At 28.7% G+C, this 14,491-nt stretch overlaps 1 long non-coding RNA gene across 1 annotated transcript in view; it reads right to left on the reverse strand.

The window, feature by feature from the left end:
* The window catches only part of LOC136795989 (uncharacterized), a 195,840-nt gene extending 182,023 nt beyond the window's left edge, over window positions 1–13,817 (reverse strand). The window contains exon 1 of the long non-coding RNA XR_010843679.1: window positions 13,688–13,817. This is a non-coding gene — a long non-coding RNA (uncharacterized lncRNA). The remainder of the gene's footprint in view (window positions 1–13,687) is intronic.
* Window positions 13,818–14,491: the final 674 nt, after the last annotated feature.

Here is a 14,491-nt window from a genome sequence, read left to right on the forward strand (position 1 = left end):
CATGGACTTTATTTTTTAAAAAAAATTAAATAATTTGGTAGTCTTTTGGATATAACCGAAGACCGACCATCCGGCCTACAACTTGAATAATGGGATTTGCAAGCTAACATTAATATTCAAAAGGAAAGAACACGCTCATGATTTTTTTTTAATTATTCCCTAATGAGAAATTTCCCAATTTAGGTCTAAAAATGTGATCAATGTTCGGAAGCATGTGAATATTTCATACCCATGTGAAAATGTGTTTGATCGATGAAGTTTATAAAACAAAAAAAAAAAAAAAACTTAATGATGTATCTTTATTTCATCTTTTGAGTTGGCTACAACAGAACCTGAGGTGGATATTCGTTCGGTGGTGGACGCAGCTGGTCGACCACAATTATCGAACTAAATATATATTTTGATTGTCATTGCAGTGTTATATACGAGTAGATTTGATAAATGATAAAAATATTTTCTCTTTATATTCTATTTATTTATGGCTAACAAATAATTGGCCAATATAAAGAAATATTACTATTTCTGGTTTTAATAATAACTTTATCTAATACAATAACCTTATTGTCTAAATCATTATTTGGCCCACAACCTCGTTCAAGTTTTTTATTTTAGCCCTTGAAGCTTCGTAAGTTGGAAAACACTGGTCTATATATAAATATCAACGTCGTAATTTAAACAATCGCACTACTGTTTCATTTTATTCTTCGTAGTTAAGACACTGAACTAATGTAAAAGTAAAATGAATAAAAGCAAAAGAAATGCTTAAATTATTCGGAGTATGAATTGCTATTCTCGAGCTGTATCTCGCCTACATAATTCCTATCATCCAGGCCAAGGTAGGCTATTGGGTCATAATCATGGAATTGATTGATCCGTAATTACCGTTAGCTATTAGATTAGCATATTGATATCACAGCCTTCTGTTGACTGTCTCCCCTCTAATAGAGATAACAGTTAAATAACAGATGATTTAAACTGGTGCAAAACTGTTAATTATAGAATCTTTAATTATTAAATCAGGTCTTATTGTTCAAATATTAACGAAAGATGAATAGCAGGCTTGTAATTATCAATGGAAACATACACAAACCTTCTTTTTTTTAATTTCACTCACATATATATATGGAAAATATATTAAGGGAAATTATTATGATCGTGCGAAATTTCGAATCCGAGTTTTTGAGGAAAATACACGTTTTAAGGTCGCCTGAGATCAAATAACCTATTTTTCTGGTAACCTAACCTCTTAATAGGCGGGCATATGGTTGGGATGTAACAGCAACTTTCTCGATAAAATGTACCGACCGGAAGTGCCACTTAATAAAATCGATTTTTTACAATTTTTTTCGATTTTCTCGGCATATCAATAAACAATTAAACTATCTTAAATATCAGCTAAGTCTAAAATAGTCTGACAAGACTTCAATGACGAATTTTCAAAAATCTTCCCCTAAAGTACCATAAATTTTAAAAGGAATAATAGAGATATCCTATTCGATCGGGAAAGGCGATATTGCCCAATATATTCCACTTTTCTGTATTTTAACGAATAAATTAGCGTTATATTATATTTTTTTAAGCACTAACTAAGTAATAATTAATTAAAAAATACATAAATAAGTGTCCATTTGAAAAAAAAGCATTTGTGAAAATTACTTGTTATATTTTTTATTAGAATAAAGTTATTTAAAAATACGTTATTGGAATATACAACAAACCCGTCAAATTATTTTATTTTTAAATTATTTTAAGCAACTTATAAAAATCTATTTCAGCAGTAATATTAAATTATTATAATGTAAAGTATAATTGCAATATTAAAAGTAAAAACCACTCATTTCAGATTTGATAAAGAAAGTCGGTTTCTATCATTAATATAATCAATTCTTACCATAAATCATTAGACTACTATTTTGAGAACACTGATTTCAAAACTGCTACCTGTAACAGAAAACAAAAAATTATTTTATTGCAATCTTTCTTATTAGAATAGAATTCTTATGGAAATATTTTCCATGATTAGAATTAATTAAGCAAACGTACAAATATCTATAAATAAAACTAAGAAATTTTAAAGCATGAAATATATATATCAAAACAACAATGAATATGGAATTTCTGGAACAAGTTTAATTTTACATACATACACTACTGCTTTAGCATGGATTACCATTTTAAATAAAAGTAAAAGTGTAGAAAAAAAATTAATAAGTTTAATAAATAAATAATAAATAAAAGTGGGGTAGCATCAAAGTGAAATATGGTTTCAAAAACAAAAAAAGTTTCATTACATTTCACTCAATTTTCAAATTTTGAACAGTTAAATATTTTGAAATTTTAATTTTAGAAATTGGTTACTTTAAAATTTATTTAAGAACTAAAAATATAATTCTTTTTATAATCATGAAATAATCAACCTATCTTGTGAATTCTATGAACAACTTAAATCAATTCTTGTAGATGTCAGTAATGGAAAAAAAATTGAGCAATACTTTTTTGCCACAAAGGTTGTCTTTTTTCTAATTTTGTTTGAAACACAGAAAAAAAATGGCCGGAACGAGATTAAAGATCCCTAAAAGACCAACTAAATTCAAATAAAAATTTTTAATAATCTTTGAATTATTTAATTTAGAGGGTTAATATTTAATTATTGGATTTGGAGGGGGCGTAGAGGTGCTTAAAACCATAAAAGACACTAAGCGAAAAAAAGATGCGGTAGTCAAAACCTCCAAATAATACTTCTCGAAACTAACACAGTTAAAATAGACACTTTTTAATCTCCAACTCATTTTAGAAGAGTTGTGAATGTACACAAAACAAAATCGAGCTCAGTCGAGCTAGTAGGTCAAAATAAGAAAAAATAATTTTGTTAGTTTCTTACAAATAAAATATATGAGAAACAATTTTTTTTCCTTTCATCTCTCAGGAACCTGAAATTTCGGAAAGAATTTTATCTCATTAAAATGTTTAAAGGAATAAATTAGTATTTTTTATATCAAATTTTAAATAAATACTTCAAAAATAAAGTAGAAAAAAACAAATTATATTTCGGATGTAGTTTGAGAAGCACGCAATTATGAAACTCATGTTGCAATGTTTACAGTCTTATTTTGGGAACAAATCAATACCACTCTCACAAATCATAAGACAATATAAATATTTCACTACAGGATAAACAGATTAAACCTGTAGGGTGTGTATCCGACAACCAATTGCGATTGACAAGAGTAAACATAATATTTTGTTATCCAATCTATGCAATAGATACATAGGGGCAAATTACTCAGTAAATTAGTTTTTATTCTATTTATTATTAACTCAGACTAACAGTGCTTCTTGAAAAGTGGATAGAAGGGCGGAAAAACTAATTTATTTTTGCTCTTAACGACTTGTCTTTGAGTAAATATTACTAGTAATATTTACTATTTGTATTATGCAATGTATATAGTATTTATTATTTATTATAGGAAGATGGTCCGGTTGACCGTCAATAAAGGTACAAAATTGTAGAAAAAACTATTTAATGTTAATCAACGTTTCACCCCACTTCATCAGAGCTCAATGAAAAACAAGATATCAACATTGTAAGAAGCATGGGCGTTTGCTAAGGGGTACAGGGGGGAGGCGCGACTAGATTTTTGGGAACCAAGAAAAAAATAAAGAAAATAGTGAACTTATTTGATAGGTGATTTCATTCTAGAAACATGCTATAATTAGGAAAATAACATCCGTTTTGAGCAATGATAATCAATTCTCAGTATGGGTATTTCAAGTATTTTAAAACCTGAGTCAAAAGTAGGTTTCGAATCATTTTTATGAAGTTTTTTATGATGCTTAGCGGACAGAACTTTCAGCACACTGCGGCGGAACAGAACATGGACAGGGTTCACAATGGTACTAGGTAGGTTGAATGGATTGTGTATGTACAGTCTGGTTAAATCAAAGAAGGCAACCATCGCAGAATAGAGGTGGTTAATATTTTTGCCAGCAATCCCAAAAGGCTGATACTCTCATAGCAAACCTCTTCAATATCTCTTATATTGTTGAACAAATATGTACAATAATTAAGTTTATCTCCCCCTTTTTTAATAATTTATTGTGATTATAGGAACTAAAAATTTAAAAAGTAGTGATTGAATTTTATGAAGTAGAAATAAAATGGTAAATTTCTTGGAATGCGGAATCAGATCCCTTTCTTTAATCCGGTGTTTCAAAATGGAATATATATCTTTATGTGTGTGTGTGTTATGGACTGAGACCTGCACCCCCCTAGGCGAAATCCTGCCTACGCCCATGGTAAAAAGTGACAGAACATTAGAATAAATATAACGAGAAAGTATGAAAGTATGCAAAAACATTTTTTTTTCTTTTTATAGATTTTAAATATATACTTCCTTAACTTCAGCTTATTATTATTTTTCTAAATATTTGTTTGCATACTTTCTTACTTCCTCTGTTTATTGATTCTAATGTTCAGTTACTTCTTACAATCTTTTTTTCATGTAGTCTTGATGAAGACCAGCAATGTGGGTTGAAACGTCGATTAATATTAAATAGTTTTTCTACTATTCTGATCCCCTACATCATACGATCAACTATCATCTTCCAATATATTATGTATGATGTTACTCGTATACATGTTTTAAATTTATAAGAAGAAAATTAAAATTTCTGTCATTAAAAATTTAAGTTGCGAAGCTATTTTAAATTGTTTAATCTAATAAAGAAATTTATTTCATTCCGATTTATCATCCTAAATTACTATCTAAGTTAATCCTTTCACTAGTCCTTGAGGAGTCCAGAGCTATAGAGAATTATTAAAAAACATACATGGAGCATATTGGCATCATTTAATTCAAGCATGCAGAGAATCATATCATTTCGATCATAATATATAACATAGCTGCATTAATATATAAAAAGAAATTCTCAAGAAATCAAGATAGTATCCCATCAGCGAACCCTGATACTTTAAAAATTGATAAGAATTATTCCTTAAACTTATAGCGATCATGGGACCCAAAAACACTGATTTTACTTTCCCTTACCTATATACAGAGTATATAGTAAGGGAATGTATTGCGATCGTGCCAAATTTCAAATTCTTTTTTTCGATAGAAATACGCGTCTTGAGGTCCCGTGAGTCCAAATTACAAAATCTTATAAAAGGGTTTGTTTGTCTGTGTCGATAACAGTCTTGCACAAAAACTAAAATTCTGGACGGACATACGGAGTTGAGCTTTGGGGCTCTACTAAACCTTCGAATTCCTCTCGTATCCAATCCAAAATCCTTTGTATAACCCTCAATGCTCCTTACTTTTCTACAAATAAAATCATACATACAGAAAGACCTTAATGTACCATATGTAACCTTTTTTATATATATTTCCCCTTCCTTGCAATTTCTGACATACGAGGGATGCGGCAGTAGTGGGGTTACGCACGCCACTGCCACCTATATTTTTCATATGTAACCGATCTAGCCCGGACCAGATACCATTCCTGCCATTATAAACTCCCAAATCTACTAGTTTCTAACCTTACTTCCGCCAACAGTCCTCTTAGGCGCCTGAAAAAAAGATGGCTACGAGACCTGCTAACGTAAAAACGCCATTAGAATGCTACTGGGTAGTTTCTCTACAAGCCTGTATCAATTCATTATAAACTTACATCAAATTTACTGAATGTATCATTGTGTACAGTTGCAAATTTCAATAAAGACATAAACAAAAATTAAAAAGATATTTAAGGAAAAATAAAAATTTACACAAAACTTGGGGATGGTAAGTGAAAGTTGTGTGATACACACTCATTGTTTACATTCTTGAACTAAAAAAAAAAAACTAAACTAAAAACTAAAACTTGATCAAGTTTTGAGGGTACCTCTAGAAATTTTTTAATTACAAAATTTAACAAAACGATTTTTCAATGCAAAAGTTTCTTTTTGAACTATTCTGACAAGTGTTAGCAAGAGAAATAAAATGATAGGATGAGTCAATCCTTAATCTCTAAAGACGACGCCTTACAATAAATATATCAACACGGTCAATAATAACACTGTTCTTTTATCATCCCTGAAAGGCTGTTAGAAAAGATACTTGATTATTTCAATCAAAATTCAAAGTTTAAAAAAATTTATATTCTCTATTTGTGAATATGATTGTGCCTGGTGCTATTATAGTAAATCCAGTGCGAGATACTTTTTTTTTTTTCTACTATTACTATCAATCAAATTACTTACAAATTCGGTAAAAATTCCATTTTGAAAATGTAGTGTTTGCATTATTAGAGACATAGATTATCTCATATTATAATACTGTGATTGATATTACAGTAGTTTTACATTATAAAAGGAAGTTGGTCCGTGAACGGTTAAACAAAAACTTAAATAGTGATTAAACTAGCCAACGTTAAATAAAAATAATTAAAAAATAAATAATTAAATCACTATTTGAGTTTTTCTTTGACCCCCCTCCCCGGACCTTCTTCCTTTTATTATTACACACGGTCAATCAGCGATCTTCCAATAAAATTAATTGGTTTATATTACTATAATAAGATAATATTATCTTCATATATTATATTAGTCCATATTATCTTCAGTCAGGTTGAGAAGTTCTAAAATAAAAGAAGATAACATGGTCGTTTGCCATCCCAATGATGAACCAGATAAAGTTAGGAAGAGATTGATTTATTTTATGAATTTCTCCTAATGGCGATCTGAATTGAGTGACTTTCGCATCAAAACAATGAAGAAAACCTAACAAATAAATAAATTAATAAAAAAATATTTATATATAAAAGTAACTAGGAACAACGGCCAACGTCCAAATTTTAAACTTAAAATTACAACATCACCAAAAAAATATAGAAACTTCTAAAAATAGACATTAATTGTAGTTGTTCTGACCCACAGAATTGGTCTATATATATCTGCCTATTTCCATGGAGGGGTACGGGATGAATCTGTGGAGAAATTTTAAAACTATTTTGAATTACTCGATTTTTACTTTTAATACATTATTATATTATGATTTGTCGCTTGATAACTCCAACAATTCACTGTAACTTCAGCTTAAGATTAGTAGATAAAAAAAGAAGTAAATGTTAATTATATTTCGTTAGTCTTCTTTCATTAATCGGTTTTAAGCACGTTTACTGAAAAATTGGGACAAGATTTTCCAAAATCATCTGAAGTAAATGATAGGAGAAACAATAAATCTAAAAACATAATACCTCAACAACACAGGTAATTTCTCAAATCCAGTTTCAGCGCTCAAATATAATTTAATCCCAGAAATTTGAAGTCTTAGTCCTGTTTCAGTAGATTTATGAATAATATATTTAATATTTATACAATTTTTGTAATGTTTCAATTGATTTGAAAAGTAACAAAATTAATCAAACAACTTCCTATTCCTAAAAAATATTAAATTATTCTGTAAGCCGAAATGCCCAATCCTATGTTTTAATAATTTCGTAGTGTTCCGATCCCAGTAAGAATCCCACAATAATAACAATAACGTAAAAACAAAATACTATTTATTTTACAATACTTTTTTATTAACAAGATTCCCAATGTTGACTAAAGTATCAATTAATATAAATTCGACTAAAGTGGGGTGTACTTTTCCATAGTACTTCCTTTTTTTGCATAATATTAATTGAGGCAGTTATTAAATCGAATTTAAAAGAAAGAAGCGTTTAAATGCATAAGAAAGAACTATTTAAAGAAACTGCTGATTCAATTTTTTGAAAAAAGAAAGAAGATTAAGGAATGTAGGAGGGAGCAATCCATCAGGAGAACTACCGTGAGTGCGGGAGAGACCACGTGGGAAATCAGAAAACGGATGGATGGGAGGAATAAATAAACGGTCTACATCCACCCAATTCGCAAGTAACAGTGAGGGGTAGTAAGGTAGGCCTAACATTCGTTTTTAGATTTACAAGGCATGAAGAACTAACTAGCAAAATAATTAGATCAACATAAATTAATAAAAAATAAAGGTGAATGTCTGCGTGCATACTTATCATTTATTATTCATGACTATCGATACAAACACACATAGAACATATTGAGTACCGCACAGAAGTATCTGTAAGTTTTTTTTTACTTCTTAAATTATCTTATAAAAATTATACATACATTTTATTTTTAGATAATAAATAATAATTTATATAATAATTTCAAAAGTGGATTAATTGATATTGATATAAATTTCTTCAATAAAAAATCAATTATTGTGTGTGTGTATATATAACATTAACATTAGCAATAATTAAAATTAACAAATAAAAACTATTAAAGAGTTGTATGTATAAAAAAGGAGAAAAAGGGAAAATAGAAACTTAGAAAATAGAAAAAGCCACGACCATCCGATCTTACCCGAATATGTAACGGCTCTTGTATTCTTGGTAGGAACAAAATTTTTATTCCTTATTTCCACTAACAGAAACAGTAGAATAAGACTAATTTTTTTTTTTTATTATATATATAAATAATTCACTGTATTTTTCAAAATATGAAGGAAATGCTCTAGTGTGTGATCAAAACAGAACAAAAAAAAATAGTCAACAGCTATTAACTTACAAAAAATATTTATTAAATAAATCAAATTATATCACTGTATAGTCTCAACACTTTTTATTACATCAATAGTCCAACGTTTCGGCCATTTCGGCCATCCTCAAGGACCTCAATATTCAAATATAAATTCTCACCTCACATCAAAATTTAAAAATTGTTTTGCAGGCTATTCTGGCCAGGTCATTAATTATAAGACAACACATCCGATTTGTTTTTTAAAAAAGTCATTAATTTTTAAAAACTTTTAATTTTCAATTAATCCACACTATTACTACCATATAAACAAACAAAAAAGAAAATAGTTGTTTACAGTTTTTTTCTTCTCTTTGACCGTTTCTAGTAATCCCAATTTTTGGTTAGTAACCATAGTATAAAACTGAAAACCTTAACTATAGTATAAAAATGAAGTATAGCATTGGAGAACAACAGCATTTTTTCAACTGATACTAAATAAACACCCATGACCGAAGTCCAAAAGTTATAAATGATTTGGCACCGGTAATAAATAGTTACCACTTGGCTAATAAAGGAAGCGTGACTTGAACAATTAAAATAAATGGGCTTGAACCTCAAGCCTATAATTTATTCTTTATCACAAGATAACGGAAATTTATTGTAGTAGAAGATAATACTTGACTACACAGAACAAAAAAAAATTTTTGAACTTTAATCAAAAGAAGAAAATGTCTTAATAAGCTAACGAACTCTCCCTCCTAAAGTTTGTAACATCTAGCACAGTAGTAAATGTAATGCAGTTTGAACACTTTTTTACGTTAACTTCAAATACAGAAGCTTTAACAAATAATGAACAGAAGCTTAGCACCAAAACTACAATTTTGGTAAGATGATATATCCATTGCAGCTATAATATCCAGTTAGCTGAAAATCCAACATGGGAATGCATTGGCAGTGTTTATGTTTGTGCGCTTAAAACGCACAAAAAAACGGCTAAAAGGTATTTCAATCACCTACAGTTACAATTATTGTAATTTAAAACTATAAAAATAAAATCGCAAATATAAGTAATTGTTATTGATAATTACATCCACTTTATAAACCACTATAATTGTAATTTTGCTCCGCTATTACAATTACCAGTTGAGCCTAAGTATTTACAATTACAAACTGCAACATTATGTAATCAGTTAATCACATACAATTTAATTGCAATGACTTTTTACTCAACACTGTCCAACAGTATTTTTATGTAGCCCTTTCAAAATTATGTTATTAAATTTTCATTTTGACTTTTCTTCTGTTCATAAATCCAATTAAAACAACATTAAAAGACGATAAAAAGCTGTTAATTGAATGGAAGGAAATTCTACATTGTATCAAAAACCGTGGTTTATTTCTACTTAAAATTAAAATTGCCTTTTGAAAATCTAAAATTTTATCTACTTTCAAACTCTATAGAAGTAAACTTATATTAATAAAATATTCAACTTAGATCTTTAATTGGCCTCTATTATAAACATATAAACACGGAAATTCATAAGGAATCAAACTCTTATATTAACTTCTTTAATCCAGATGTCCATTTCTGATTAATTGAAGATGATAGTTTTTTACTTGTTATCTTGATGAAACAGATTTCTGCATAATTACTCAGAAATGTTTACCCTAGCAGACAAAAAATACATAAACTATTTAATCTCTATAAATTTCTCGAATCATTAATTTAAAAAAAACAATTTATTTTCAAACTTCTCCATTTATAAGTAAGTTATACGTCATAAGAACAAGAAGGAAAAAAAGAGGTAACTTGTATGAATAACAACGTGCGGACACGATGATAATATCAAACCAGACTAAAAGCCAAATTATACAGCTCAAAATCTGAGCTAATATAAATGTGTAACGATTAAATAATATGTAATCTAAGGTAAAATTTGTTCTCCTGAAAAATTAGAAACTTTTACAGTACATTTGAGAATTCTTTTTTTTCCCCTGTAGCCTTTATAGATTGAGAACAAAAAATTAACTTAAAAGTCCATCAATCGAAATGAAAAATGGGCGGAGGTTCTAAACATTTATTCTAAATAATATATTTCAAAAAATCTTTATATATTATATGTGAACAGCTATGAATGTTCAGGATGATATACTTTGTAAGGAAGTACTCTTACTAGATGTACGATTGCTCAAGGCGGTGATTTGGTCAGAATCACGCTCGATCACCAAATTTTTACCCAATTAAGGATACCTATTTTAAGAGGGTGGTTGGATCCTGAAGGGCTTCCGAACCCTAAGGGCTGACCCACGGTGAAACAGAAAATAATTATCTGCCACAGCCGGATTCGAACCCGGGTCCTTGGATTTAGTACTATACAGTGCCTTACCAATGAGCCACTCATTCCAATAAATAATATATAAATGACAACTATAAAATATGTTTATAATATATAAAGATACTAAAATAAATATTTATGTTATTATTTTATTTACATAAGATTAGACATTTTTTTTATAATTGTAACAAAATTATAATTAAAAAAATCAAACTTATTTTAAAAATGTATTCCAATAGAATATTATAGTTCCACTACATTTTCAGTTCATATCGATTTCAAAAGAACCATTCTATCCTATAACGTTTCATGGATAAGTATTATTTTTTAAAACAAAATTTAAAAAATAGAATAAGTGCACCAGAAGTAGTTATGTTCCAGTTGTAGCTATTTCATGTTTAAGAGAGACATACTTTATTTAATCAGTAATGCTGCCCCAATGCACCCACAGTTACAATGGTTATAAAAGAATAATAGTCCCACTACTGAGTGTAAATACGGTACTTTAATTGGTGATGTTGGGGATTATCAAAGTTATTTTAACAAACATTTACGATTTAACCTTCTTGATTAGATCTGTAAATGTATTTACGGCCTCGACAGCGCTTCTGATACTCAACCTACAGTAAAACCTTGGAATTTGGATGTTAAAACTTAAGAAAAACAGCAATAAAAATGAAGCAAATATTCGTTTATTTATTTATACTTTTATTGATTTATTTTTTTAATTGTAATTCTGTTGCTGTTATCATGCAGTCATCATGTTTCCTTTTTTCTAATTAATGATTCATGTTCTGAGTACTGGTTTTTTAATCTTTAAGTGCAATATTTTATCCAGTTATAAAACTATGATATTCGAAATAATAAAAACTGCATTCAAAGGAGGAGGGTTGTAATTAGATCTCAAGATAAGCTCTATCAAAAATAGTTAACTTAAAAAAAAAAACTGGAAATTTAAGTTTTAGTGTATTTTAAACAAATAACGTTTTTATTAGAATAGGAAGTGACAATTAAAAAACTATATAGGTAAGTAGATATTAATAATGTGCAGAATAATAAACTAAACAGAATTTCTCTCAAAACAAGTACTTCTTTCAAGCAGCTAAATATCATGAAAGTTTATTGTTTTGTTTCATTCATAAAATCATGAATCATTCGCGCTTTTTAATTTATTTTTATTCGCGCACAGGCTTTGACACATTTATCAATTAATTTAAGGTATGTTTTAGAAAAAACAGAGATTCGCTGTTTTTTATCCAGTTTTTGTTGTGTTTCTCAGCAAAATTAATTACAAATTACTAAAATGAACTTTTTACTTACAAAAAATATTTAAAGTAAAAATTATTTTCGCAACCATTCAAAAATGCATAGATTTTCTTTTAAATAAGTAAATGTGAATTGTTATTAGCTTAAAAAATTACTTGAAATTTACAACTGTATTAAATAAAGATACATCAAACAAATGTGATATCAGTGGTACTATGGCATGTACAAACTTGGGGAATAATTCATTGGTAGCACTCCAATAACTTTTCTACAATAAAAGGCCTAGAGACAATCTTCTATTTAGGCGCCTCGGAGGAATTTCAGGAGTAGAAGAGGAAGTAATGCTAGACACTAATGAGTTTGGGTGATTTGGGAGTTTATAATGGAAGAATTGATGTCTGTTTGGGGCTTCATTGGCTACATACTGAATATTAAGGCCTTTACGGATGACTTTATTTGTGACAAAGTAAGCAGCATTAAGAATTTTACGAAGGATTTTGGATTGTAACGATTGGATACAAGAGGAATTCGATGGTTTAGTAGAGCCCTAAAGATATACGTCCGAATAGACCTTATGGTCATGCAAATGAGTCTTTTGTAATTAAATGAAAGTTTAGATAGTTTGTCTAGTAAGTGTTGTAATAGTCGGAATCGACGAGCGGATTCCTGTCTTTTCAGGCTTGTATGGAGATTGAAAAAAATTAATATTTTTAACTGTTAATGTTAAAATGAATTTTATTGAACTATAATTGTATTTTCTGATCAAAAATATATACATAAAGAGAAATTTCTTTTAACGGATACCCCTGTATAACTCCAACTCTTTTTAACGAATAATTTTATTAAAACCCTGGCCAACAAGGTACATATTATATGAATTTGAACTCCTATGTCACGAGATACAGACACCAATTTCATTCCCCATTAATACTTTTTACTCCATTGTTCGGTAACGTCATTAAATCTGAACATCCAAACTCAATAATCTGAAACCAAATTTTCAAAGCCACAAATTATAGATGTTTCCTACAAAACAATAGTGAGATGTTCGCTTTGATTTTTTTTTACTTCTGTTTAGAGTATAAAAATCGTGTTATATGGTTTTTTGAACTTACGCTCCATCACAGCATAACAGACGGTATGTAAATATATTTTTTTTTTATATTAACCTCTTCTTAACGGAAACTATCAAATCTTTTCGCTATAAGAAATGACATTTTAATAACGTTACACTTTGAAATTCAGTTCATTATTATTATAATAAAATAAAATCATACCTAAGTCATCAGTTAGTATAAGAAAATAATAGAAATAATTTAATAATACATTGATTAATTAGTATAAATTATTAATTTATGGAGCTGGAGAGTTTAATTGTACACATTATTTTCAGTAACTGCTGGTTACAATAAAAATTCGTTTAACACCAGAGGTTGAGATAGACTTTATAACGTATTTAATGAATGAAAAATGGAATGATCGTAGTTAACTCATCAAACGTTGATGATTATCGGTTTTAAAAAAAAAAAATATAACTGCTGACCTTACTCAAAGCGTTGGCCGCGATAGATACCGAATCCTTCACTTCAAAGCATCGGATCCTTGCTAAGAACACACCATACACTATCACAAGCACGAACACAATCCACAGAGTCGTATGTATAAGAACCACGCGACAGCAGCCGAGAAGACACTGATCGTCAATTCAACCTTAAGGCTCCCTACCACTTCGTCGGCGTCGTATCTAGAGGTGGCTCAGTGTCAATGCTGCTTTTTTGAAAAACTATTTACAGCTCCGTTTCGAATTATCTGAGGCTCAAATGAGAATATTCTTACTGATTCGAAAAAAATTCTGAGCTTACTTATTTTCTTTTAATTAGAGAATTTAATTGAAAAATGAATTTAAAAATATATGAAAAATCAGAAGTAAAATATTTATCACTTTTTATTTTTTAATTGAATTATGAGTATCAATAGATTCAAAAGGATATTTTCATTCTGAAATCATTTATAGTAATAACCCATTTGTTAATTAAGTAATTTACCCATTTTCTCGCTAATCGTTCATATATAAATGTACTTAAAATAATTGTAATATGAGTGTTCTCAATTAATTTATCCAATTATGGTCAATAGTTTATAGAAATATAAAAGAATATTAAAATATAATTTCATTTCGTTTAGTCTCAACCTTGTATATACTCCGAAACAGAAGAATTTCTTAATCTATTTGACAATTATGAGTAACAAAAATTTGGATATGATGCTACTATTGCCTAAAAAAATATATATATATATATACACACACTATAAGTATGTTTCAAAACTTACTAGTTGTTTCCATTTA

The sequence above is a fragment of the Halyomorpha halys genome, unplaced genomic scaffold (assembly GCF_000696795.3).
Source record: "Halyomorpha halys isolate HHAL.00 unplaced genomic scaffold, Hhal_1.1 Scaffold588.1, whole genome shotgun sequence".
Lineage (NCBI taxonomy): Eukaryota > Metazoa > Arthropoda > Insecta > Hemiptera > Pentatomidae > Halyomorpha > Halyomorpha halys.